The sequence below is a fragment of the Mus musculus genome, chromosome 13 (genome assembly GCF_000001635.26).
Source record: "Mus musculus strain C57BL/6J chromosome 13, GRCm38.p6 C57BL/6J".
Taxonomy (NCBI): Eukaryota; Metazoa; Chordata; class Mammalia; order Rodentia; family Muridae; genus Mus; species Mus musculus.
Window position 1 is genome coordinate 41520715 of NC_000079.6, and position 26251 is coordinate 41546965.

At 41.6% G+C, this 26251-nt stretch overlaps 2 long non-coding RNA genes across 8 annotated transcripts in view; one reads left to right on the forward strand and one right to left on the reverse strand.

The window, feature by feature from the left end:
• The window catches only part of Gm32401, a 38177-nt gene extending 33804 nt beyond the window's left edge, over positions 1–4373 (forward strand). For all 4 annotated transcript variants that reach the window (XR_873291.2, XR_873290.2, XR_001780921.2 and 1 more), the window contains 2 exons: positions 2452–2524; positions 4267–4373. This is a non-coding gene — a long non-coding RNA (predicted gene, 32401). The remainder of the gene's footprint in view (positions 1–2451; positions 2525–4266) is intronic.
• Gm32184 overlaps positions 1–26251 on the reverse strand; it is a 92184-nt gene that overhangs the window by 6822 nt on the left and 59111 nt on the right. For 2 of the 4 annotated variants that reach the window (XR_873286.3, XR_873287.2), the window contains exon 3: positions 20194–22812. The exons of 1 other annotated variant lie outside the window; for it this stretch is intronic. This is a non-coding gene — a long non-coding RNA (predicted gene, 32184). Of the gene's footprint in view, positions 1–20193; positions 22813–26251 lie in introns of those variants that run through there. One more of the 4 variants, XR_382253.4, reaches the window with a different exon arrangement.

Genomic DNA, 26251 nt, shown 5'->3' on the forward strand with positions numbered 1-26251 from the left:
ACGCTGGAAGCCAACTTCTGGTTAACCACACTACTTCATTAGTGACCTTGTTCTTTGGTACACAGAACCTTCCTTGTACACTGTGTCTTTTTCTTTCTCTAACCAGACCCTTCTGTCCCACCAACACTGGTTTATGCTCAAAGATGGCAAACAGCACATGTAACTGGTATTTTCCTAAGGTTTAAGAGATGGCTGCGGTTCTTGATGACTTACATGAAAAACAAATGACATCAGCCGCTTCCTTCTCATGGTCTTAGTGTTTGAAAAGAACTCTGAGGTTTTGTTTATAAAAATATACCAATGATTATGCAAGTAGTGAGATCTATGTTTCCACCCATTTTCGTTTCAGTTCCTGGAGATTCAAAAAAGTTCGGCCCTCATTTCAATGGACTTAAGGTCTCTCCATGAGATAGAAGCCACCCCAGACACTGCTCAGGTGGCCAAGTACCTGAGACTCAATAGGTGATGGAGCTTAATGAAACCCAAATACTTCTGTTCTGCTAAAGGAACATGGTAACAAAGTGACTCCTAGCGACATTCCACTATACTCATAGATCAGTGTCTAACTCATCATCAGAAAAGCTTTCTCATGCAGCAGATGAGAACGAATGCAGAGAGAGACCCACGACAGGACAATGTGCAGAGAGAGGGTACCAAGACAGTGGTCCCATACTCTGTGCACCATAATAGGACTAGTGACCCTGTAAGGAGAGGAAGAGACTGGAGTTCTTACTATGACTGTCAGGGGAGAGCACAGAAGACAATCATAGGCAAATCAGGAAGTGAGCAATACCAGGAACCAGATCTGTTGCTGCTTTGTTCTTAGATTTCCCAAGTTCCAAAAGTGTGAGAAACAAAGATCTGTTGTTTGAGTTGTGCAGCCTGTGGCACTGGGTTGCAGCAGCCTGGCCTGACAGTACCCGGTGAAAAGAAAAACACTCGTGCTCAGCTCTTGAAAGCCAGAAATGTCCCATTTCTTATTCACTTACATTTTCTTTTTTTAAAATATTTTTTATTATTATGTATTTTCCTCAATTACATTTAGAATGCTATCCCAAAAGTCCCCCATACTCTCCCCCCCACTTCCCTACACACCCATTCCCATTTTTTGGCCTTGGCATTCCCCTGTACTGGGGCATATAAAATTTGTGTGTCCAATGGGCCTCTCTTTCCAGTGATGGCCGACTAGGCCATCTTTTGATACATATGCAGCTAGAGTCAAGAGCTCCGGGGTACTAGTTAGTTCATAATGTTGTTGCACCTACAGGGCTGCAGATCTCTTTAGCTCCTTGGATACGTTCTCTAGCTCCTCCATTGGGGGCCCTGTACTCCATCCAATAGCTGACTGTGAGCATCCACTTATGTGTTTGCTAGGCCCCGGCCTAGTCTCACAAAAGACACCTATATCAGGGTCCTTTCAGCCAATGCTTGCTAGTGTATGCAGTGGTGTCATCGTTTGGAGGCTAATTATGGGATGGATCCCTGGATATGGCAGTCTCTAGATGGTCCATCCTTTTGTCTCAGCTCCAAACTTTTTCTAATACTCAGAATTTTATGCACCTTCTTTTCTCTCCTACCTGTGTCTTTTTTTGGGGGGTGGGTGGGATGAGAGACAGGGTTTCTCTGTATAGCCCTGGCCGTCCTGGAACTCACTTTGTAGACCAGGCTGGCCTCGAACTCAGAAATCTGCCTGCCTCTGCCTCCCGAGTGCTGGGATTAAAGGTGTGCACCACCATGCCCGGCTTACCTGTGCCTTTTAAAAGAATTTTCCTTCTTCCTCCAGCCTGGATGTGGCTCCAAGGAAACCTATGTCAGATTCCTCCAAAACCATTCTTGTGTTTTATGTTTCATTCTTTTTCAGTGACTCATAATTCTCATGGAAAGCAACTCTGTGTGTGTGTGTGTGTGTGTGTGTGTGTGTGTGTGTGTGTGTGTGTGTCTGTCTGTCTGTCTGTCTGTGTATGTCTGTATATCTGTATGTGTATGTGTGTGTATATGTTTGAGAGTGTTATGTGTGTGCACACACATGCACATGCGCTGAGCTCCAGGAGGAAAGAAAAGAGAATAAAAAATACTTATTGCTGGCTTAAAAAGATGATTATGTGGTTAAGAATACTGTGTGTTCTTCCAGAAGACCCAGGTTCAATTCCCAACAGCCACATGAGATCTGACAACCATTTGCACCTAATTTGAATTCTAGGGTATCCAGTGTTCTTTTCTTGACACTGTGGGCACTACACATATGTGGTACATAGACATACATGCAGGCAAAACACTCCTACTCAAAATAATAAAGTTAAAATAATTATTGAATGACACCTGTGTCTCTGTGGCACCTTTGTGTCAAAACACTGAAGTCACCAACATAATCCAGTATTTCCCTGTAAAAAAGGATCACAGACGTTCTGGGCAAGGATTTAGAGATTAATGTATATCTTCATGTCAAAACAGGAATGTCAAATGCTTGTGGGACAGTTCAACCATGACACCTGAGCAGCGGAGAGTTTTGACATGGAACAGGGTGGTAAGTGGAGAAGGCGAAGCTTACTGTGCAGGTCCAGAGTCTTGGGAATGTTTCTCCATTTGAACACAACTTTGATGTGGACTGAAATGTGATACTTACAAAAGACTGACGTCTAACTTCTGGCAATACGAATTTGTCTTTTATTTAGGAACAGGGTCAAGGTGAGTTGAAGATGTTAGGGTGGGCTTTCATCCAATAAGACTGGTATCTCTATGCGAAGGGGACATTTAGGCATAGAGCCAGACACATACTTAGAGAAGGGGACGTGAAGATATTAGAAGAATTCCATCCACAATCCTAGGCCACCAAAGGCTGCAGAGAAGGACCTGAAGCAGGGTCATGTTCAAAGCCCTCAAAAGGTAGTCCTGTGGAGGCACTTTGGTTTGCACTTCTAGTCTCCAGAGCTGTAAAGCAGCATGGGTGTTGTGTGATCCACTTGGTCATGGAGTCTCCTGTAAGCACCTCTACCATAGTCCCATACCTTTGCTTGGTGTTATAAGATTATCCCAGAACCTCCCATACCCTGCACACTCATTAGACATTAGGGCAGGTCTGAAAAAGAAAAGCATCATGCCAAACGTTCCTCGAACTTCAGGCTGGAGGCTGATAGTTGCAGCAGGTACCCAAGTGTGAGACCAAAAGCCTCTCCTTGCCATCAAGCCACTGTACTACCTCCTCTTTGTGGTGGGAAGGCCATAGCAAAAGAAGCCCATTTACTCCTGAAGCCAGGTACGGACTGGATTACTGGGATGCGGCGTCCTCATCCGGGGTCATAGCACTCTCTACCCTGGGGCTTAGCTACCCCGTAATTTCATAGTCAGCTCCTATTTTGGAGTATCTAAAAGTTACATAAATTAATTTCTAATGAAAACATAAGAACCCCAGAAAGCTGATCGGGGGAGACTGCTTTACTTTAGGGTTATAGCAGCCAACTCTGGAAAATCTGCCAAGTCTAAAACCAGAGCGAAGGGTTGCTGCGGTTCCCTGACCAGTCTGGATACCCGTAATAGGAATAACAGCGGAAGAGAGTACAGCCTCAGAAGAATTTTCCCTCTACTCAGCTGAAAATTAAACCAGACAGGCAATTACCAGGGTTTTACCATAATATATACGACACGGACACCACACTGATGGCACGTTCCATAGCGAGTGGCTGTTATTCTGAACTTTTCATCTCATCATCTTGTTAGGTCTGCTATTTTTCATGTGGTGAATGACTAGAGGCTGGAAGTCAAGTGAGAAAGGCATTGGGTAGGCAAAGAAAGTACAGATCCAATAAAGTAAGGCTTGTTAAAATATGACCACCGTGGCAGCGGACCACAAATGGCAAATGAGGGTGTTGATAGTGAACTCTCGGCGGCTGGAAAAGTACTAAAGTATCAAAGTGGAGGAGCGCTGACTTTAATACCATAGTTACTGCCCTGACTCGTTTTGTAACTCACTCAACTATCAAGCCATAATTATACCTTGGACTCTTTTTTTCAACTTTATGATTCGAGGGCATTCTGAATGCTTTTGTGGTGCTCTCTCCATTTAATGGGGGGGGGGGGGGGACAGAAACAGAGAGACGGAGAAAGACAGAGACAGAGAGACAGAGAGACAGACAGAGGCAGAGGCAGAGGCAGAGGCAAACAGAGATAGACACAGATACAGAGACAAAGAGACAGAGACAGACAGAGAGACAGACAGAGAGAAACAGATTGTTAAAATATAATTAATTGTATTTTCATTTTTTCTTTTAGTTCCAAGAGAATGTTCTTGAACACTCTAACCTTTCATTAGCAAGAAAGGAAACATTTTGCCGGGCAGTGGTGGTGCATGCCTTTAATCCCAGCACTTGGGAGGCAGAGGCAGGTGGATTTCTGAGTTCGAGGACAGCCTGGTGAGTTCCAGGACAGCCAGGGCTACACAGAGAAACCCTGTCTTGAAAAAACAAAACAAAACAAAACAAACAAACAAACAAAAAAACAGAACAAAACAACAAAAAACGAAAAACAAAAAAAAAAAAAGAAAAGAAAAAAGAAAAAGAAGAAAGAAAAAAGAAAGAAAGGAAACAGTTCTACGAACACTGAATATGAAGTCTGATCTATCTCAATAGTTTATGCAAGTGACCAACACAACGAACATAGGATTCAATTTAGTTCCAAAGGCACCAATCCCATCGAGCACACAGCAGTGTTGGTCTTGATAGATTATGTAAATCAGGCTGTTATGCATGGTCATTTGGTTTGGTTTTGCTTTCTATCAGTTGTTCTGTCTTTTCTTACTTCCCCCTCTTTCTTCACAACCTCCAGTACTCTGTGTTTTGAGAGCTGATGTTTTGTTTCTCTAAATTCTTTTCCTAATTTTCCTAATGATGTTTTTTTTCTCCTTTGGAATGAATATAAACTTTCACCCCAGGGAAGCCTGAAGCTTTTTTTCCTAACATGTGTCTGCTGCCCCTCTGCTCAGGTCTGAGAATACTATTTATCTTCTTACATCATACTCTAAACAGTTTAGTTTTTATTCGTATTTGTTTTTCTCCAGTGTGGTAGATGGACGTGTGAAGTATGTTCAGACCCAAGGGTCAAAGTGCCACTTACTGGTACAGTAGCTTATAGGGAAATTGTTGGCTATCATAATTATATATCACATTAATGTACCTGTTCTAGCTTTGAACTAAAAATCAGTGTGTATATGCCATGGATAGTTGTACTCTGTCCTCTCCAAAAGTTGAAAATGACAGAGACTTGTTGAAAGACATACCCTTTATATAACCACCAGGTACCTTAAGTGAGTTAAACCTGAGGTATAGGACTGATTATTTCTGCTCTGTAGTTTAATATCTGGTTTACAATGAAGCTTGAAGGTTCATGCTGAATCAAGAAATAAAAGTAAATCCATCACTGAAATGAAATATGCAAACATCTCTTGTAATAGGTATCTGCTGATTGTGCACTTTATTGGTAGTTTGGGATGTATAAGTGAACACAAGCACTTGAGTTTTTGATGAATTCAATCCCAAAACAAGAATGGTCAAGACAGGACAGTAGAGAAGATTTTACTGCCCACAGCAGTAAGGAGAGCATCAGAGTTATTCCCAAAACAATGCTTTCAACAAAGAAGGTGTGGGATTTTACTCAAGGGCTTGTGTACATTCATTCACACAGGAAAACATTTCACAGTTAGGCAGATTACTAGACATGATTTGTTAAAGAATACATACCTGATAATGTTCAGTTTGAGGCTACCTAATTTAGGAAACAAATTCTGAGTCATGTTTTAGCTCTAGTACATCTTTAGAAGATAAAGATGCACAGGAATGTCTCTGGGCATGCTCAGTTTGTATCATAAAATTTGAGCTGAAAATAAAGAAAAGGACATTAAATGTACCTAGCAACTCTCAGGAACCAGCAAATACTGTAAAAAGTAGTGGTCATGTTTTCTACTTCCTGCTGCTCTCTGGGTGGGCACACAGAGTGCCCTATAATACCAGGTCAAGAAATATTTGATGAGTCAAAAAAATTAAAACAAAAGGCACTAGAAGTTTCTGGAAAGCAATCCTTTGCTGTGCATATCTGGAATGTATCAGTCAGTAATAAAACTCTGGGTGTGCTTTTAGGAACCCAAACCTGATTTTAAGAGAACACAGACCCAAAGTTAGGCAGTGCTTCAAGAATTCCTTACAACCTGAGGATAAATTGATAGAGAACCTAGAAACTTGGTTCTGGTCCTTCATTCCTTTACAGCTTGCTGAAATCAGTGAAGGAATCATTAACTGTGTTGCCTTTGTAAATAGAGTTTTCATATACACACTTTGTCATATGAAGTTAAGAAAACCAGCTCAACTCACGGGGCTGCTATGAGCAATACCACTGAAGAGGTTGACCAGATGGCTATGAGGGAGTCTTTTCTTTTCTTTTCTTTTCTTTTCTTTTCTTTTCTTTTCTTTTCTTTTCTTTTCTTTTCTTTTCTTTTCTTTTCTTCTTCTTCTTCTTCTTCCTCTTCTTCCTCTTCCTCTTCCTCCTCCCCCCCTCCCCCTCCCCCTCCCCCTCCCCCTCCCCCTCCCTCTCCCTCTCCCTCTCCTTCTCCTTCTCCTTCTCCTTCTCCTTCTCCTTCTCCTTCTCCTTCTCCTTCTCCTTCTCCTTCTTTTTTTAGATCAAAATAAATGCATCCTTGGGTGTGGAGTAACTTATAGCTTGGAGCCATCTGCTGCATTACTCTATCATCTTCTCTGCAGTACAATGTAATTTTTTTAATGTGATGTTTTGAATTCCATAAACTGAATTGTTGAACCAGGCACTGGACTCATTCAGGCTAGTTAGGAGATCCTGACTCTGCTTAGACATTCAGATAAAAGTGTGTTGGGGAACAGGGGTCAAATTTAGATAGGTTATATAGGTTTAATTTGGTACAGCACTGTAGTCAAAGTGACCCTTGGCTTACAAACAAGCCTGTTTGAACATTGCTCCATGTGAGCTATTTGGTTATTTTTCAGCAGTCTCCTGTGTTGACTAGGGAGAACATGGAATTTAGAGACAGTCAGACTTGTCTTTTAAAAAAATAAGGAAGGAAAGGAAGGAAGGAAGGAAGGAAGGAAGGAAGGAAGGAAGGAAGGGAAAAAGAAAAAATTAGTGCTAGAATTTACTGACTGCATTTAGCTGCTTAGGCTGCCCTGGAACTCACTATGTAGACCAGGCTAGACTTGACCTTACAGAGATCTGCCTCCCACTACCTCCAGAGTGCTGGGATTAAAGGTGCCACCACAACCAGCTGCTATTTAAATTATTTGGACATCATTTCCCTCATCTGTTAATTAGAAATTATACTTACCTTGTGAGCTTTTACTGGTTCAGATCTATAGGATCCTAAGAGACAAAGCTGCCTAGTTCAGATCACTTAGCAAACACCAAGCACCGTTTTTTGTTTGTTTGTTTTTCTTCATCATGTTTTTTATTTTGCTATTCCCACATTTCTTACTCTTCTCTCTTATATTCTGTCTCTGTAACTGGAGCAATTATTCCAGTATAAAATGATCCTGTATAGAGTAAGGTGTTTTCTTCTTTTTCTTTTAATAGGGCCACACTCTGTAACTTAGGCTGGCATCAGAACTACTGCATGTCTCCTTCTGAGTGCTGGTCTTCACCACCAAGCCCAACGCTGTGAGGTGTGATTGAGTAATTTCTCGTTTCTCTCTCTCTCTCTCTCTCTCTCTCTCTCTCTCTCTCTCTCTCTCGCTCTCTCTCTCAGTGTGTGTGTGTGTGTGTGTGTGTGTGTGTGTGTTACCTACTATTCATGTTGCTATGGCAACATAGTTGACAAGCAAATGCAACTTAAAGGGGTCATTTTGGCTCATGGCTTCGAGGACATATGCTACCATGGTAGTAAATCATAGTGACAGGCATACTGGCCAAGTTGGATTTCCAGACGGGAATCAGCAACACAAGTTTTGATGCTTAGCTCTCTTTCTCCCTTTTTTCTATTTTTATTCAGTCTGGAATTCCAGCTCAGGGGATGGTGCTGTCCACATTGAGGGTGATTCTTCCCCCTTTGATTAAACCTCTCTGGAAACACCTTCATATCCATATAGAGGTGTGTCTCCTAGACAACTCCAAATCTAATCAAGTTGAAAAGTCAGCCATCATAAGGGACAATGAACCAGACTTTCAATTAGCAATTTAATTTACTCAATCATATATATTTTTTAGAGTTGTGGGGAGATTGTTTTGGGGTGGATGGGTACATACTCCATGGCATGAACGTGTAGGTACTTGGACAACTTTTAGTTGTTGATTCTTGCCTTCCACTTTGTTGAAGCAGGGTCTCTCTTGTTCTTGCAATTGTTGTACTGAAGATGCCAGGCTAGCTGGCCCAAGATCTTCTAGGTGATTCTCCTATTGCCACCTCCTATCTCTCCATAGACACCTGAGATTACAGATTCACACCAGCACATCTGGCATTTTATGTGGATTCTAGCATGATGCTCAAATCAGCAAGCTTGTATAGCAAAAGACATCCCCACCTCCCAGGAGTTTCCTGGGAGCCAAGGCCATGTCACAGCAAGCAGACACAAGTTCAGGGGGCTTCAAAGATCTCTTGCCTCTGGCCATTCTCACCTCCCTCTAGTCTTGTGCTCTCCCACACCAGCAGTTTCAACTGATAGATTCTCCTGAGACTCACATTGTACAAGGCTTTTTTTTTTCTCTTAGCCACCTCTCTAGAGGAAGCAATGGTCCAGACAAGCACAGCAGAGACTAATGGTGTCAGAACACAGAGATGAAAAGCAGGTCTTGGACACACTGACTGTCCATAATGAACTCACTAAACTTAAAACGTAAGATTAAGGTCATTAAATGCCAAAATAGAGAGGGAACATCTCTCTGCTCTTCTCTTTCATCTATTCTATTTGGCATGGGCCAAATGCTGTTTTATGGTAGGAAAAGAAGGAAAATAAATAAAAGCCCCTGCTTCATGTTTTTACAGTGTGAGGTCTTACATCTCAAGTGAGTGAATAATACCCTTTGAGCTAATAGTATTTTGGTTTCTGGTACTGGGTAACAAATTATTCCCAAACTTACAAGTCTCAACCAACCATTTGAATTTGCTCATGGCTGTGCATCTTAGGAAGTTGGGCAGGGTACAGAGTCTAGGGTGTTTGGGTCTCAATAGGGACATTCAATACTTGCAGTGGCTTGGGGTCTGGAGCTGGGCTATCTGGAGCTGTCTTATTTGCTTGACAATGTTCTTGCAGGCTGGCCTATTGTGTGTCTGTGCTGTTGCCAGAACACTGACACCATGTCCTCTCCAGCATGACAGCTAAGAGATAACTGCCCTTTACATAGGATCTCTGGTATCCCTGGGAGCCAGCATTTCAAAGAAAGAGACAAAAGATACATGTCTTTTCCTGACCTGGTCTTGGAAACCTATGTACTCTACGTAATTCTACTTACTACTAAATTCAAAGGAAAAGAATTTAATTCTCCCAACCTCTGCTGCCAACCCTAGTTTCTTGAGGGACAAAATAAATAGGACCATGTGGGGTGTGAGGGACCACTATGGGCATCTTTATAAAATATGGTCTTCCAAAATAGCCGTAAAATTGTCAGGGAAGTAAAGTAATGTATGGGGAGACTTGATCCCATTTCTACTGTCCATTGGGAAGTTTTCAAAGAAAGTGCTCAGTACACTGAGACTCCATGGAAGTTACCCAAACACAGACTGTGTGTGAAATGGTATTTAAAACAAATGGAACATGGCAAAGACCCAGAGTCTGCTGGGAGCCAGGCCATATATAGTACTGAAATGATTTCCATATGGCTGTCTTACAGGGCATAAGTGTAGAACCTAGAGAGGAAGTGTGTCATGGTGGTAGTGGAAGGGACAGTAGCATGATGGTAAATTCCTCTCATCTTACATTGCTCCAGGACCTTTTATGAACACAAGTTGAACTCCCTGTTGAGCTCAGGACATGGTCAGCACTAATACATTTCAGTTTCCTCCTCTTCTGGGTTCCCATTTGGTCAGTCAGTATGTTTTTGTTTGAGCAGCTGCTTCCTGGTGACCATCTCTCTATGGGACAGTGACTGGCCACTGCCCCAACTATGGCTTAGATGTGATGTAGTGACCTCTTTTCAATCAGTGTGACCACTCCATACTTATGACTATTTGTTGGAAACCCAACCAATTAGTAATCACTACAGAGAATAGAGGTTGCCCTGTTAAGAGAGATTAGTCAGACACGGGGTGGGGGGAAGTAGTGTATGTTTTCTCTTATATATGAAATTGAGCTTTTCTTAATGATGACTTGAGTAGAGAGGATCAACTCAGGGAAACAAAAGAAAACAAACTAGTTAGGGAAAAAGAGAGGGCAGGAAAGGAAGGTAGCATGTATGCATATTCTCAAAGCAAGATAGGCATCTGCATGCAAATTTGCATGCAAATCTGCATGCAAATGTCTCGGTAAAATTCATTAATTTGTACAACTAATGATTGAGTAACTGATGAAAATAAAACAGCTATTAAGAAACCCTGTTGGGTAACAATGCACCCCAATAAAGAACTTTACCCATAGCTTTCCCTCCTCCTGCCTTTCTCTCTGTGTGTTGTTCCCCATCCATTAGTTGAGTATAAGCTCACCAGCCACTACCTCTTCCCCTCTGTCCCTGAGAGGCTAAGAACCATACTAGCCTCTACTCTCTGGGATCCTTGAGAAATAGGCTGCTTCTGGCTTTCCTGTGCAGCCCTTTTTGCATTTTACTTACCCAACATTGCACTTCAATTTTTGTCCAGGCAACACTAACCTAGAGAATGCTTTCTCCAGAAAAATCAGGTGAGCAAGGGCCACAAAGCAGTCTATCTAAATATTTTCTACTATCTCATTGGTATGCCAAAACACCTGACAAAGTTGACTTAAGGAAGGACAAGTTTCTTTTGACTCACAGTTTGAAAGTTCAGTCTATCACAGTAGGGCAAGTGTGATGGTAAGGACAGGTCTAGCTGGCACTGCAAGAGGGTGAGGCAGCTAGTCGCGTTTGTCAACAGCCAGAAAGCATAGAGATGAATTCTGGTACTCAACAGGCTTCTACCTTCTCCCCTTTTTATCTGGTCTAGGATCCCAGCTCATAAGATGATGCTACCCAGAGTCAGGATGGACTCTCTGGAAATGTTCTCAAAGACATACCCAAAAGTGTGTCTTCTAGGTGACTCTAAATCTAATCAGGGTGACCTTGACAACTCTCCATCCTAACCAGTATAAACAAGTTTCTATGACCAGGATACCTTGTTGAGGTTAGGTACTCATGGATCAGGTCCATCAGAATAGAGAAGGCGCTTTGGAAGGCACATTGCAAGTACTTGTGGCCAGCTTTCCTGATGAATTACGCTAGAGAATCTAAACAATAACTTACACAAGGCAGAAGGAAAATATTGCCATCATTTGGAGACAGTGTGATGGGCACCACAAAAATTATGGAATTTCAAATTACCCAAACCTGAAAATTTCAAAGTATCTATTCTGGAAAAGGCAGGGGTGATGCTGACCTTGACAGTATGAAAGAAGCACATGGTACTTGCTTGTCTCCCTTATTATATTTTTAAATGTCTAAAGGAAGCTGGGCATGGTGGCATGTGCCTTTAACAATACTCAAGAGGCAGAAGTAGGTATTCACCTCTGTGAGTCTGAGACCAGCTTAATCTACATAGAAAGTTCCAAGCTCTCCACGGCTATACAGTGAGATTCTGCCTCAAAAAATTTTTTCATATCCTAAATAATTATACTGAAGGCTACAGACTCAGACAGTAACAAATTTCCTTCCATCTCTCAACATATAAGAGTCACAGAAGAATTTTATGATTCTGTTAGAAGACAGTAGCATGCCTGAACACCAACCTACTGTCTTATAATTAGCACTCACTGCTACTATCATTTTTCATACGCATAGAGAGAAATCTTTACAAGAGAAAACATAAGCTCTAGTCACCAATTTTTTTTCTCTAGAAAGAGCCAAGTTTTCCTCAGAAAGGGAAGATGCTGAGTCAGAGATGCCATTGGGCATCGTTGTAAGACATTGTGTGACATTGTGGTCGATGTGGCATCTAGCGAAACCATGCATTTCCTGCAGTGTGGTTCCCAAGAATTTTCGTTCTTGGAACAATGATGGGAAATTTCCTAACATAAGGAGGACTGGATGACAGCTCCAGTTCTCTGTTGTTCTTACTGCTCTTAGAAAATGCCCCATTGTACTTCAAACACTATCTGAGTCTAAAATAAGCAAGAAGTCCAGACAGAGGAAGACATAAGTGAGCCCTTTGTTCCTTCTACCCTTATTTAGTAATATAGAGTGGAAGCTGTCTTAGCTAGGTTCCCACCAGTGAGCCTCTCTCTACTCAGGGGAGGGTTGGAGGAGTACATAATGGCATTAACTATATAGGAAAAAGTATAAATCTCTGGTCATTTTCCTATTTAACTCAGTAGAATAAAAAATAACATGTCAATAAATAAAATTGTATTTATCAAGTATGAGTGCAGCTTTTTTCTAACACATCCCAAATACCATTCACTACCCAACTGAATTTGGCCATGCCTAGCAAATATTAGTGTGTGGCCTCAACCCATTGGACATTTGCTGGTTTAGATCATGCATATAGGTCTATCTTGCTTTCCTAAATGTTAACACAACTACGATGCTTTCAAGTGAAGATATTTGGAGGTAAACTTCCTATCAAAGCTTTCTTATCTTCCTAACCCTCCTGGAAAGTGACTGATTTCTCAACTTCCGTCTTGTTCTTGTTTCCCATATTTGCTTTATATTTTCTGGGTCATTTGACTTTCCAGGGGAGTGTTTAGGTCAGTTTTATTGTCTTAAAGAAGGTTGGTAGTATTTTGATTTGGCTTGCATTAATACACCTGGAGAAAACAGACACCCTAAAAATTTAAACTCTCTGAGCTGGTGAAAAGTATCTATACTTATTTTTATCATCCAAATTCTCATTTCTCTCAGCAAAGTTTCCTAGATTTCTGAATACATCCTGTGTTAGTTACTTTTTGATTGCTGTGCAAAGACATCATGCAGGGCAACTTACAGAAGAAAGAGTCTACTTGAGGCTTACAGTTTCAGAGGGTTAGAGACCATGACTATTGTGTCAGGGAGCATGGTAACAGGCACACATGGTGCTGGAGCAGTAGCTGAGTGCTTACATTTTGAGATATAATCAAGAGGTAAAGAGAAATACACACACCAGAAATAGTAGGAATCTTTTTAAACCTCAAAGCCTGCCCCCAGTGACACACATCCTCCTGCAAGGCCATACCTCTTAATCCTTCCCAAACACTTCCACTAACTGGGACCAAGAATTCCAACATATGAACGTATGGAGACCATTCTTGTTTAAACTACTACATGCCCTATGTCAGACTATCCCCTAAGTGTTTTGTATTTTTGTGGTTTTTCATTGATTTTTGAGGGGTTTCCAATTTTTAATTATTGTCAGCTTAAAGAAGCAGCATTGATTTTGAGTATTGGCTGACCTTGTATGCTATAAATTTGCTAAACCAACATACTAGTCTAGAAGCTTTCTTATAGATTACCCTGAGTTTCTTATAGAGATAACCAGGCTGCACTGGGTCTCCATCCCGATCCAAACTTAACCAAAGGTCCACAGCACATAAAATAAAGAATTCTAGTACATGAGGTATTTTCATACAGGAGAGCCATTTCTTTCTTTGTCCCTCATCTGGCCACATAAAGGCCTTCAAGGTGCTTCTACATGAAACCTTTCTTCACTTTACTTCAGATAGATCATATCTTAAAGCATAACATATTAACACTAATTTTGTGACAAAACAAAATCATACTTAAAGTATTTTTCTAATTTCCAAAGCAACTCCTAGGTGCTTGTGGCTAAGACTCTGTAGGAAGTCAGAGGATATGTGTGTGTCAGGGGTGTGCCCTATGCTCATAACACATGTTTAAGTGAACAAGAGTATGGAAAATTGAATTGGATGACAACATCATTTTTAGAAAGAAATGACTGTTAGATGGCTAGAGTTCTAAGTATAAATGAAAGAAGTAAGAACTCACAATAGTAAAACCAAAGTTCCAGTATCTTAACTTCAGCCAGAGCTTTGATCTGGCTGTCAAAGAGCCTACAAAGATTTTAAAGGCAATTTGGCTCATTTAATAGATTGTCTAGACCCAAGCTGGCCAGCAAAGATGGCCTGGGGACCCTTAAAATGTCTCATAAGTATAAAATTCACACTTGCTTGTAAAGATGTAGTATGGAAAAGAGATTGCTAAATATTAATCACAATTGCATTTTATAGACTTTGGACCAACCGCCATACTATTGAAATTAGCTTACCTGTTTCTTTTTGCTTTTTACGTTAATTTTGTTCTTTGACAATTTCATATGTACACACACACAATTTATAATGCCCTTATACTTTTCTGAAGGTCCCATCAGAACACTGAAAATCACGTATCTGAGTTGTTTCTGTAGTTTACATCATGTGTTTATTAGGTTGCAATGGTTAAAAATCCACGGACTTGTTGTAACTGGTGTTCTCCTTTAACACTCAAGATTTGGGGCATTACCAACAGATTGGGAAAGGATCTTTACCTATCTTAAATCATATAGGGGACTAATATCCAATATATATAAAGAACTCAAGAGGGTGGACTTCAGAAAATCAAATAACCCCATTAAAAAATGGGGCTCAGAGCTAAACAAAGAATTCTCACCTGAGGAATACTGAATGGCTGAGAAGCACCTGACAAAATGTTCAACATCCTTAATCATCAGGGAAATGCAAATCAAAACAACCCTGAGATTCCACCTCACACCAGTCAGAATGGCTAAGATCAAAAATTCAGGTGACAGCAGATGCTGGCGAGGATGTGGAGAAAGAGGAACACTCCTCCATTGTTGGTGGGATTGCAAGCTTGTACAACCACTCTGGAAATCAGTCTGGTGGTTCCTCAGAAAATTGGACATAGTACTACCAGAGGATACCGCAATACCTCTCCTGGGCATATATCCAGAAGATGTCTCAACCGTTAAGAAGGACAAATGCTCCACTATGTTCATACCAGCCTTATTTATAATAGCCAGAAGCTGGAAAGAACCCAGATGCCCCTCAACAGAGGAATGGATACAGAAAATATGGTACATTTACACAATGGAGTACTACTCAGCTATTAAAAACAATGGATTCATGAAATTCTTAGACAAATGGATGGACCTGGAGGGCATCATCCTGAGTGAGGTAACCCAATCACAAAAGAACTCAAATGATATGTACTCACTGATAAGTGGATATTAGCCCAGAAACTTAGTATACCCGAGATATAAGATACAATTTGCAAAACACATGAAACTCAAGAAGAACGAAGACCAAAGTGTGGACACTTTGCCCCTTCTTAGAATTGGAAACAATCACCCATGGAAGGAGTTACAGAGACAAAGTTTGGAGCTGAGACAAAAGGATGAACCATCTAGAGACTGCCATATCCAGGGATCCATCCCATAATTAGCCTCCAAACGCTGACACCATTGCATACACTAGCAAGTGTTTGCTGAAAGGACCCTGATATAGCTGTCTCTTGTGAGACTAGGCCAGGGCCTAGCAAACACATAAGTGGATGCTCACAGTCAGCTATTGGATGGATCACAGGGCCCCCAATGGAGGAGCTAGAGAAAGTACCCAAGGAGCTAAAGGGATCTGCAACCCTATAGGTGGAACAACAATATGAACTAAGCAGTACCCCAGAGCTCTTGACTCTAGCTGCATATGTATCAAAAGATGGCCTAGTCGTCCATCACTGGAAAGAGAGGCCCATTGGACACACAAACTTTATATGCCCCAGTACAGGGGAATGCCAGGGCCAAAAAATGGGGTAGGGAAGTGGGGGGGGGGGTATGGGGGACTTTTGGGATAGCACTGGAAATGTAATTGAGGAAAATACGTAATAAAAAATATTTTAAAAAAGATTTGGGGCATTTATACTCTTCTTCTATTGTAAAGACGTAGTATGGAAAAGAGATTGGTGAGTTTTACTCCTATCCTAACCCTCAACATTCTGACCTTAACACACACCTGACCCAGGACAGGGAGAACCCTTATGCTTCTTTGAGAATTCTTTTCTCCTACCAAGCTGGTGTTCCTAATAATTTTTTTTTAGGAAACTAAAATTTATAATAAAGAGTGGACTGTTAAAATTGGCAAATTTTGCTTTGTAATATCAATGAGTTTATCAAGTATATTACACATTAATAAATGACAGAAAACCTTTGATGTTTTTTGGGGAATTTTGACCAGAGTCAGATATTCATGAAGGGAGAGAAATGATTCTGAGAAAACCAAATTTCCTCTAGACATTTTTTTTTCATAACCAGGCAACTCATTTGCAATGTGATAAAACGCACACAAAAAAATAATGTGTTGGTCCCTGGACTCAGAAGAGACTTAATCGATGGATATACTAGAACTGATTTTGCTGCTTTAAGTAGAAAGTCTGAGGGATGGAAGACTGAGGCGTTAAGGAGGAACAGGCAGGATTAAGAATGTATTCTGGGTCTGGAGAGATGGCTCAGCAGTTAAAAGTACTAACTGCTCTTCCAGAGGTCCTGAGTTCAACTCCTAACAACCACATGGTGGCTCACAACCATCTGAAATGGGATTTGATGCCCTCTTCTGGTGTGTCTGAAGACAGCTACAGTGCACTCATATACATAAAGTAAATAAATCTAAAGAAAAAAAGTATTCTGTGGGGTTCTGTCAAATATACACATCAACCACATATAATGTACATTAACTTTTAATTTTTGAAATGAAAGGTTGTCAATGTGGATAGCTGGTTGGCAAGTGAACCAGTGGAATTGTATAATATTTTGAATATTTCAACTTACTTGATGCATTGAACAAAACAGATGGAAGGACAGAGCTAATCTATTTTAACGGTTTTTAGTGAATTTCCATTGCTTACACTTATAATGTGAGCTCATAAGCTAATACATCTTTTTACAATTTATTTCTAATTGTATGTATATGGGGAGAGGGCATGTGCCTGTTTGTACAAATATTGGAGGAGACCAGGAGAGGCTGTCAGCTCCCCCTAGATCTAGAGTGACAAACAATTGTGACTCGTCCCATGAGGGGATTGGGAACCATGATTGAGTTTTCTCTAAAAGCAACAAGTGTCTTTCATTGCTGGAGGCATCTTCACAGCTCCTAAACTCATCAACCTGATCATATCTACAACTCCACTGTTTCTCAGAGGTTACTATCCATCACCTGGCTCCCAGAAAAATTGAGAAGCAACAGATACACTTAGAACATATTAAAGCAAACATGTTTCCCTTGTACAGTATGCAATACTCTGATAGTCTTGTTTCAAAATCATAAGAGGTACGGACTATTTTTCTTGTGTAGTATTTTATTGCGTCTGGAGCAGCTACTGGGTTTTCTGGATGAAGTCCAAATGTCTCTACCAGTGTTTGACATTATAATAGGAGTCAAGGGTTTTTTTTTCCACTATAATTTCAGCTTTTGAATACCCTCCAAAATAAATGCAGCCCACAGTGTGTCACTGCCATGAAGAACATAGGTCATCCAATTCGCCACCACGCCTGAGGCTTGATCTTCGGAATTATAAGAAGCAAATGAGACTCAGGAGGTTATTTCCTGACGTCACTCGTGGTTTACCTGACAGAGCTTGAAATAAGTACTGAGTGAAAAATAATGCTATATTTATTTTAATGTTTGTTAAAAGGAATGTGGTAATGCTGTTTCTCCAGAATGTAGCCCAACTTGGAATCTTAAAATAAGAGCCTAGGATAAGAGTAGATGACCACTTTAATCTATTTAATGTGTCTTTACGATTGACTTGGCGCTAAAGTTATGGTTCTTGTTATTATTGCAATTTGACCTCAGCTTTAACATCACATTTCTATCTAATGGTGCAGTCGCAATGCATGATGAGAGGTACCTTCTGCAAATACCTTTGTCTTTGTTCTTGGGGAATTTCTTCTGCCCACACAAAGCCCGAAATAGAGTCAAACCCTCAGAAATAACTCGAAAACAATGTCAAATGGGGAGAGGGTGGCTGAATGCCCCAGGTTTCTTGTCCCTTCATTTGACTTGAGAGCACAATCTACCCTGGTAGCCAGCAGCAATTCACTGCTTAGGAGGGAGCACTATTAAAACTTGTCACTCTCACTTGATGGATGTGGGCAAGAGCTTGAGAATCTGCTGCTAGTGATTGTGTTGATGATGGTGATAAATTTTGAAATAAATTCGATGCTGTCCTCAGAATACTTAGTGTAATGGAGCTACACTTGCCACCAGTGGTAATTTCCTTGACAATTTCCTGTTGAGTGGTTATCTTCACTTCCCTGGTGTGAATTCTTATCACAAGGTGATTCTGTGGAAATCCAGACTAAGAATATTTATCTACCTGGTTAGCTGACTTACCAACTAGCTGGAACGTAGCAACACCGTATAGGCTTTTAAACACTCATTATGTGCTTAAAGTTTTCCTTTTTTGTTGTTTGAGAATCTCATACATGCACTTCATGGGTTTTGATCAAATCCACACCCCTCTCTCCTCTCCATTCCCTTCCCTTTCCTCCCCACCATTACTCATTCCTAACTTCATGTCCTTAATTTTTAGAAACCCACCGAGTTTACTTGGTGCTACTGCATGGACATGAGTGCAAGATGATCTACTCAAAGATGGGTGGCACTCAGGGGCCAAATCCCTGAAGAAAAATCAATCTCTCTCTCTCTCTCTCTCTCTCTCTCTCTCTCTCTCTCTCTCTCTCTCTCTCTCTCTCTCTCTCCAGACATCAGGTGCTGCAATAGCTCCTCTGTTAGGAGAGGGACTCTAGAACTCCTCCCCCATCCATGTTGGGACTTCGGCTGCCTTGCCCTTGTCTTGTGCATGCTGTGGCAGCCACTCTTGAGTTCATGTGTGTGATGGCACTGGCATGCCTGACACTACACATCCTCTTAAAGAATCTACTGAATGAAAGAACAGGAAGTAAAAAGAAGAACCCGTCCAAGAGAGGGTAGGGAGGAGCATGGATGGCTATGTATAAGCAGTACAACTCCTCAAGAGTGGAAAGGGAGAAGCATGATGAAGGTTATGATCCATTCTCTTCTTCACTTAACACTATTGGGATAGGTGACCAGCAGTCTTAGAGAGTCACTGGGTCACTTGTTAATCTTGGAAAGGACAGAAATCTACATAAGAGGCACAATGAACAGAAGGGACTAGAATTCCTGGGCTTGGGTGTCAACTAGAGGAGAGAAAAATAATCTAGTGACTGGGCTTTGCAGGTGGTCAGCTAAGATATCTTTTAGGTTCCACATAGTCAAGACAATTTATGGTATTTATTTTATGGAATCGTGAGTGAAAGCAAAACCCTGGAATCCTTCAGCTTACACTTAACCTCCGCTGCTCTCTACTTACGCTACTTCAGAACGCGTTATTCCACTCGCTGGCTTAGAGTTCTCTCATGGTTTTGCAAATACTCCCTAGAAAGCTGAGGAAAGAGTCAGCACTCTCTCCGTAAGATCCAGGTTACAAATACACAAACTAAATGTGGCATGTGGAGAAAGCCACTGGAATAGGGCTAGGTAGAGCGGCACGTACCTTTACCACCAGCATTCAGAGGCTGAGATAGAAGGACCACAAATTTGAGGTCAAGCTGGGTTACATACAGAGAATCTGTCTGTCATGGGGGAAGGGATGATCACTGTCCTTAGCTATGCATGAAGTCTTTTCTTGAGTAGATAAAACATCTGGTTTTGGTAGAATTTAAAAGGGAAACTTAATTTAAAGCTCTTGCTGCCTTTTCTCACAGGAAGTTTGAAACTCCTATAAATACGTAGAAGATACAGATCCAAGTCCCAGGGCATCTGACTAGAAGGTCCCAGGGGAACTTATTAAAGTATCCAAGTTCTTGTGTCCCCTTTAAAGAACTGGAACAAAGACACCAGGTTAGAGATAGAGGCTGGGCAGTGTATTCATGCGCCTTTAATCCCAGCATTCAGGAAACAGAGGCAGGTGGATCTGAGTTCAAGGCCAGCCTAGTCTACAGAGCTAGTTCCAGACAGCCAGGGCTACACAGAGAAACCCTGTCCTGAAAAGGCCAAACCAACCAAAAACAAAGAGAGGTAAATAGAAATATAAAGATAGAGACGAGTTTATTGACAAAGGAAAGCAGTCCCAACAAAGGGAATTAACAGAGAGGCAAGGGAAAAGCAGTATTCTGTAGATTTGAAGGGTCTCCAAAAGCCTGAGACGGGAAGCGCCTGACTCTAGGGAATGCTTACCCAGCACCTGCCATCCTCCAAGTATACGAAAGGCTTTCCTTAAGCATGTTCTTGGCTACCTGAAGCCCAGGTGAAGAATGGCTTCCACCCTTACTCTACCAATTGGCTTCTTTTATATGCTAAGCTTTATGTAGCAGTCCCAGTTTTCCTGTTACAAACAGCTTCCAATGAGGGCACTTCTAGGCTTCTCCAGTTCGGTCAGAGAGCCCTCAGAGAAGGCTCCTTGCCAGGGTTCTAATGTAACTGCCAGTCTAGGCTCTAAAATGGTTTGGGTTTTGTCACAGCTGATGTGACACCTGCTGTGACTCCTCTCCAGTATCTTGACAGGTTGCAAGTGACACTTTAAAAGGCCAAGGGCAGGTCATTTCTTAGTACTGTATAAAAGAGAATCCGCCACTGCATGGAACCTTTTGACTCTGAAGCCCGTTTCATCTGTAAATCCTTTGAACACAACTTCCTTGCTTTAGCCAAAAGCTGTCCTCCTGGCCCTTTGAGGAAGAAAGTGGGTGCTAACAGGAATCACAGATGTGGCCAAAACTCCCCAGTGACAGTCTGGTCAGAGGTTATTCGGCTTCATTCCACTAATGGGTAATACTTGATCTTCAGAGTTGACTTTGGCTTTTTATGAGACACTTGAGGTGAAAGCTGTCATGTTGCAGGTTGATTTCTGTGGAGCCGATGATGAGCTATTGAAAGCTGTGTTTGGGAAGAGAATGTAATTTAGAGATACCATTCTTAAAGGAGACAAAAATCTGTGCTCTCTCATTGTTGCCCATGTTGCTATTGTCTCAAATTACATTTTAACATAACACATAGTATATGTGCCAACACTTCAACCCGTATATGAATGAAAAGCATGGAAGAAGCCATAGAGGGAAGAGTAAGGAATTCAGGCTAGTGTCTAGGTAAAGGAAAACAAATACCGCATTACCATTACTATTTTAGGGGCTGTTTGTTGGTTAACTAATATGCTGGGCTTGAAGGCAGCTTGTTTTGAAGCATGTAATGTTTGTCTTTGTTCCTCCAACACAAGGCAAACAATGGATATTCAATCCACACACTTGTGAAATCCAAACATCCTTTTTAAGGGAACTAATAGACAGTAATTTTAACCTGCAGGGTTGAAACCACAAATCGAAGGGAGCTCTATTAATGAAGAGACCCGACCATTTCCTGCTGAAGAAATTGGTCCAAATAATTTGCAGATGTGACAGGCATATGCCATGAAAAGACATGGATAAGCATTGCAATGTCACCTAGGGCTCTACTGATGTCACCAAGGGCAAAATCATCACTTCTGACAACTGTAAGATTTCACATAACTGCCCTGAAAGGAACACAGTCCAACCTCCCATATGGAATGATTCCCCAGGGTCACCTGGCATGTCCTCTACACACAGATCTTTATTCAAGGTTCATATTTGTAAGTCTCTAAAGAAAGAATCCAAGGCTAAAGATAGTAGGCCCACACTTATTTTGATAGAGGAGGGCAGACCACAGCTGTGGCACACCACTGAGATGAGCCACTGGCAGGAAAATCATTGATAATTTGGTCAGACTGTATAAATCAGTAACAACAGATCACACCCGACCCCTGATAACTGGAGGCTACCCTGGTAGCTATAGTTGTTTTGGTTGACATCTGTATGTATTTATTCTTTAGTTACAATAAAATACACATAAGCTTTACCATCTTAACCATGTTTAGTGTAAAACTCAATAGCTATAAATACTGCTGCATTGCTATGTAACTGATCCCCACAACATTTTATCCTGCAAAACTGAAACTCTACACCTATTAAGTAGTGACCCATCTCTTTTTTCCTCTGCCCTTGACAGCCACCACTCTGTGACTTGGACTAACATTCTTATCTTATGTATGGGGAATCATCCAAGATTTGTGCTTTGCTTGACTGGCTCATACCACTTAACATACTAAGGTCCATGAGTGTTGGAATGTCCCTCCTTTTAAAGCTAAAATAATCCAATTATATACGGCATAGCCTGTTTAACCACTCCCCTCTTAATGGACACGTAGCTGTTCCCACCTTTTTCCTATTGTGAATAACATTGTTATGACTTTGGGTGTGTATAACAATTATGTTCTTCAACTACAACAGGCACAGACTCTCTTTTGTTGTTGTTCTGTTTTGTTTTGTTTATCTTTGTGACTGGATTTTCTTAACCTGAAAAAAGGTAGGGTAACAGTATCTGCATGCCTTAGTTGTAAAATCATATAAAGAGTGGAAGAAAGGATATCTATAAAGTGCTGAGCTTGTGGTGGGTCGTCAGCAAGCAGCAGTCCTCCGGACTCTCTTCCCGACAAGACAACGAGATCTCAGAGAGGAGGAAAGTGTTTGCATAAAGTCACGGGGTTCATACACATGTTCATTTCTTCAAGTTTCCTTGTGTACACAGGCACTTAGGAACTGAAATGTCTCCTTTGTCTTCTAGGTTCTGCCAAGATCTTCTCCTAAGTATAAAAGACACACGTGTTATACCAGAAACCAAATGACACACCCTGGTAAGAGCAATCCCGTGTTTATTTCAAATGGAAAAGGAGCACAAAGACCAGGAGGAATGACGGTAGTGAGGGGTCACCTCCATGCTGCCATCTAAGCTCTAGAACACAGTATACTTGAGGATCTGCACGATCCCCTCAGAAAGGCTTCTCCCAACATTGACCTACACTTATCTCTGGTCAGTGGGCTAGAAGGGAGGTTGGAGTGTTCCAGAACCCTAAATAAAGCAGGTTTAGAGAAAAATCTAAGCCTACATCCGGCTCCAGGACATGTGCGTGGGGAGTCACTAGGTACTCGTGTGGTTATGATCAATGTGCCTGACAAAATAAACTCGAGGAAGGAAAGAAAGGTTCGTTCCAGTTCATGGTGCAGCCCACATTCAAGGTGGGTCTTCCTTCCTCAATAACGAGTTCTCCAGAAACACCTTCACAGACACACCCAGAGGTGTCGCCAGATCCCTCCCATCAAGTAGACCATCAAGATTAGCCATGACTCTCTCCTCCATTTTTTGGTGCCATTCAAGCAGGCACAACCACTGTGGAAATCAATCTGGTGGTTCCTCAGAAAATTGGACATAGTACTACCTGAGGACGCAGCTATACCACTCCTGGGCATATATCCAGAAGATGTTCCAACATATAACAAGGACATATGTTCTACTATGTTCATAGCAGCCTTACTTATTATACTAGCCAGAAGCTGGAAAGAACCCAGATGTCCTCAACAGAGGAATGGATAAAGAAAATGTGTTACAATTATACAATGGAGTACTACTCAGTTATTAAAAACAATGAATTCATGAAATTCTTAAGCAAATGGATCAAATTAGAAAATACCATCCTGAGTGAGGTAACCCAGTCACAAAAGAGCACACATGGTATGCACTCACCGATAAGTAGATATTAGCCCAAAGGCTCAGAATACCCAAGATACAATTCACAGACCACATGAAGCTCAAGAAGGAAGACCAAATCTAAGTGAAATAAATACCTAATTAAAAAATAATAAATAAATAAATAAATAAATAAATAAATAAATAAATAAATAAGGAAGACCAAAGTGTGGATACTTCAGTCCTTCTTAGAAGGGAGAACAAAATACTCCAGGGACAAGATACAAAGACAAAGTGTGGAGCAGACTGAAGGAATGACCATCCAGAGACTTCCACCTGGGGATCCATTCCATATACAGACACCAAGTCCAGACAATATTGTGAATACCAAGAAGTGCTTGCTGACAGGAGCCTGATATAGCTGTCTCTTGAGAGGCTCTGTCAGAGCCTGACAAATACAGAGGCAGACGCTTGCAGACAACCATTGGACTGAGAACACAGTCCCCAATGGAGGAGTTAGAGAAAGGACTGAAGGAGCTGAAGGGGTTTGCAACCCATAGGAAGAACAGCAATATCAACCAACCAGACCCTCCAGACTTCCCAGGAGCAAAACCACCAGCCGAAGAGTACACATGGAGGGACCCATGGCTCCAGCTGCATAAGTAGCAGAGGGTGGCCTTGTGAGGCAAAAATGGAAGGAGAGGCCCTTGGTCCTGTGAAGGGTCAATGCTCCAGGGTAGGGGAATGCCAGGGCGGGAAGGCAGGAATGGGGGGTGTGGAGGAGCATCATCATAGAAGCAGGGCAAGGAAGGATGGGATAGGGGGTTTCCAGAGGGGAAACCGGGAAAAGGGATAACATTTGAAATATAAATAAAATATCAAATAAATAAATAAATAACTTTAAAAGAAGATTAGCCATGACAATGATTAGTGGGATTGTGACCCCTGAGATTACCAATGGGATTGGGGAGAGATGTACACCCCTAAAGGGAAGACGAGGGGTTACTTCACAGAGACCAGGAGAACACACATAGGCTCTACCTACATTTGTGTACATGTATAGAAAGAACACATTTTTCATAAGGTTTTTTTTCCCCTTTTCTTTTCATTTCTTTTCTTTTTACTACTCAAATTGCTTTCTTTGTAATGTTTCTCTTTACGGGAAAAGTGTAAGCTCTCAATTTGTTTTCTGGGTGAGGTGTGCGGCGAATGGTTGCTTTTCAGTCGCCCTGTCCAATGACAGGGCAAGCTCAACCAAACCTAGGAAAGTCTGGAACTGACTGTAAGATGAATTCTGTTCCCACACCTGGGCACCAAATATCTTGTCACCCACATCATCAAAGACCACATCCTGCAGGTAGTTAACAGCAATGGAGTTCAGAAAGCAGGGATGGACGAGTACATTATACATTACTTTTCTCAGTTCTTTTCTTGTTTATGACCTGAGATGATAAAATGGGTGTCCAACCCTAGCTAAGTAGCATACAGGATCAGGCACTTGTGAATATAAATATTAATTGGGGGTAGGGAAGGCTGTCATGCCTGGAAATGTATCAATCTTATGCCTCTGAAGATCCACAGCCAAGTCTCTTTCTGTGTGTTGGGTTTAAGTTTTCTGACATCTTTTCTTGAACAAACAGGCACCTCCTTGGGAGTACGGAGAAATCTCTTATAGCGATTGCTTCAGATCATGTTTGTTCCAGAACATGTTTGCTCCTTACGCCAACCGACCTATAACTGCCCTTCAACTGCGATACAAAAGCAGGCAGAAAGAATTTGCATCTTAAGTTCTGGAGAGCACTCTTCTTAGCTACTGAGCACCATAGAATGCTAGGGAGTGTGTTCCTATTTTAGACATGAAACCAAGCACCATGAGCCAGGGTATTAACTGTGAAGCCAACAGTGGATTGTGGTTGGTAGTGAGAATTCACCTGCCTTGCTCCACTGAGCCACATTTCCCAACCCCGCGAGCAGCTGCTGTAAGCTGCAACTCCGAGGAATTACTCTCTGCAAACCCAGACTGCCCTTTTCCTCTCTTCTCTTCAAGAACCTGCCCCATTCCTCACATGCACTGCCTCACAAGTGATTCACCAGATCCACGCAGTTCTACTCCCAAAAAGGAATTCTTTCAACTGAGGAGAGCATCGGTTTCTTTTCACATATCTGACAAAAAGCAACATCATGAAGGACGAGTTTAGAGTTTAAGAGAAAATACGACCTATCCTGATCAGGGAAAAAATGGTGTAGGGAGAAGGCCACAGCAGGTCACCGTCTGTCTGCAACCGGAAGTAGAGAGAGTACAGGAAGTTAGGGCTAGGCTATCAAACATTCTAGGCCCTCTTTACCAAAGCTCCGCCTCCTAAAGGTTCTACAACCTTCCAAAACAGCAACGCTTGCTGGCAACCAAGTGTTCAAACACCTGAGCCCACCGGAGAGTCCATTTTCGAGCCCATGACACTTGGCCAGCATTTGGAGACAAGGATTTTTGATAGATAATTTTGAAATCCTCTTTCTTTTTCCTATTGGCTACATCACTGAAATTTAAAGGCGTGGGCCTT